Raw genomic sequence first — 2,967 nt, 5'->3', positions numbered from 1 at the left:
TGGCATAAAGGGATGCTGCAAAGCATTTAGCACTATTGGCAATTGAAAATCATCTTCTTTGAAACCCTCGGAGGAGCAATCAGGTGTAGTCCACACTTCAAAATTGTCTCCTGATAAATGGACGCTATGCCTGATTATTTCAAAAACTGCTATTCCTCTTTGGTCTAGTATTGTCATGTAGGTTATCAAATTTCCCATGTTTCCAGATTAGTGAGCATGCAAGTGTGAAGGGAGAGCCTATACGTCTCCAAACCGCCTATCTGAAAGAAGCTAAAACCTCTAAAGAAGGTAGCCATGGGAGCCTAAGTATCCCCAGTCTACCTACCTCCGAGCAGAGAAACCTGCATTAGGAATTAAAAGAGTGAATTATGGTCTAAGATGATGTGGGTAAGCAGGAAGTTAATTAGGCAGCAAATAATATTAAAGTATGCTTACCTCACACATACACAGTCAATGTCACTCAGCCTCTGCTTCTATTCTTTACTTTTTTACTTTTATTTAAAGATAGATTACTACATTACATATTACAAAGGAGTAAAATTTAGCCTGTTAATTGCATTATTCGTCACATTTGGCAAACACGTTATATAACTATATTGTCATCGTTTTCTTTGCCCTTCAGGAAAGTGATTATCTGTAGATCAGCATGATGATTTACAGTATAAATTCCATAATGTTCTATGTCTCCTTAAGTCAAATGACCATGGAAATATAAATTTCTTGAAACAAAAATAATATTTATATATACATATTGAACTGGCAAAAAATATTCTTTTGTTTTGCGAGATAATCACTGCTTAATAAACATTGGATAATATTCAATGATGACAAGAAGAGAATGAAACACGTTTGTACTTTTACAAATTAAAAGCAAAAAGGCAAAAAAGTATTTGCTAAAACTTGATAGAGGATGCATGTTTTTTGCTTTTAATGGATAATTTATAAACATGTATATAAATACATGTATATAACATGTCCATGTATATATTTGTTTATACATACACACACATATATACACATACAGTTTCGGTAGGTATCAAAATGAATAGCTGGAAGCAACAGCCATATTTGGGGAAATTCACTCAGGAATAATAATACAAATAGTTGTATCTTACTAGCTTTATGGTTCATGTCTTTAAAAATTTCATAATTATTCTGATAAAATTAACAATAATATAAGACATGGAATTCATGGAACCTTTTTAGCATATATATATTTTAGCATATAAATTCTGATACATACTGATCATTCTTTTATTAGAAAGATTTGTCAGCATACTGGTTTTGATTCTGAATGCCCAGACTAAATGATTGGAATTTGGTCTGTTGAAGTCAGACATATGTAGTTTTGGGTTTTTTTTTTTTTTCATGAGAATTAATGTTTTTTCATATACTCAAATAAAACCATTGAGTTATCTTAAGTCAAATACATGCACAAAAATAAAAATTGTGGCTTTGGGGAAAATTTTACAGTACTGCATATGAGAGAGATTATTAATGTGTGTGGCGGGGAGTGTTTTACAGGGGCCGTGGATATGAGTGCTGGTGACAGCTATGCTTTGTCTAGAAGTGCAAGGTGGTGCTTCAATAGTCTTGCCAGTCCAGCTGCTTAACCTCTGTGATTATACTGAGATTATTCCATGCTAGAAGAAGCTTGAAGTGCCAGGTATGGAATTCAGGGCCTTGTGTGCATTAGGTATAAAATTCACTTTAATATTTAGTATTTCCTCTGTCCCTAGACATGTTGAGGTATACAGCTGCAATTTAAAAAAAATTAAATGGTTATTCATTTAACTAAATTTTATATAATTCTGAAAACAGCAATGAAAAATTTTTATAGCACATAAAGATAAAAATAAGAACTAGCAAAATAGATAGTGCATTCAGTTAAGGCACTTGCCTTGCAGATGGTCAGCCAGTATGAACCCAGCATCCAATATGGGCCCCTAGTATTACCAGGAGTAGTTCCTGAATGTAAAATCAGGAGTAACTCCTGAGCACCACCCTGTGTGTCCCAAAACTAAAACTAAACAAAACAAACATGAAAAGAACTAGAAAACAAGGGGTGGTACTAAATACACTCTTGCAGGAGAACTTAGAATCACTAGATAAAAGTTCTGTAGGGTAGAACAGATAACACTGAGACATAAATATCAATTTCACATTTTTTAGCTTGGTTGGTGTGGGAATTTGTGTATGATACAATATTAAATGATTTGGTTTTCTCTATATGATATTTTTTCTTTTTTGGGGGGGAGTATAAAACTTGGGTCACACCAAGTACTTTTAGTGTGCTCAATAAAGGAATCATTTCTAGTAGTCTCAGAGTATCATCTTTGTTGCCTGGGATCAAACTCAGACTGCTTTATGCAGACAATCATTCTGCCTGCTGTACTATTATTCTTGCCTATCTCTATGCTAACTTTAAAATATGGCCAGAATCAGGTTTTTTTTTTGAAAATTTCAAATTTCATTTTATTTTTATTATGTTTATTTATATTTATTTTTTATTTTTACCATTAATTTAAGTTATATCTGTCTTCTTAAAAAAGAAAAAAGAGGGGAAGACAAAACCTTGCCAGACAAGCACTCCTTTTTTCCCTCTTTTTTCTTCCACATTTTCTTTCTTGTTCACTCTTGTGGTTATTATTTGGTGAGTTTTTGGTTGCTAAATGCATTTTTTTCTTTTTCTTTTTGGTAGTTTCTATCTTTTTGTTTGTTTTTGTTTTGTTTTGTCTTCCATATTTTCTTTTTTTTTTTCCAGCAGAACCACACAACTTGAATCACCTTGTTCTACCTCATGAATTGAGGGAGAAAATAAAAATAAATGGTATCAAAACCAAACAGCTGTATGACCATTGAGTGGAATTAAAAAATGATTTGCTTAAACATCAAACCTAAAGTCAATAACAGAATAGTTACCCTATCTACAACAAGCTAAACACAGAAGGGGAACATTTTCACCAG

The sequence above is a fragment of the Suncus etruscus genome, chromosome 14, assembly GCF_024139225.1.
Source record: "Suncus etruscus isolate mSunEtr1 chromosome 14, mSunEtr1.pri.cur, whole genome shotgun sequence".
Classification (NCBI taxonomy): domain Eukaryota; kingdom Metazoa; phylum Chordata; class Mammalia; order Eulipotyphla; family Soricidae; genus Suncus; species Suncus etruscus.
The sequence above is the reverse complement of the archived record's forward strand: the minus strand, read 5'-3'. Positions refer to the sequence as shown.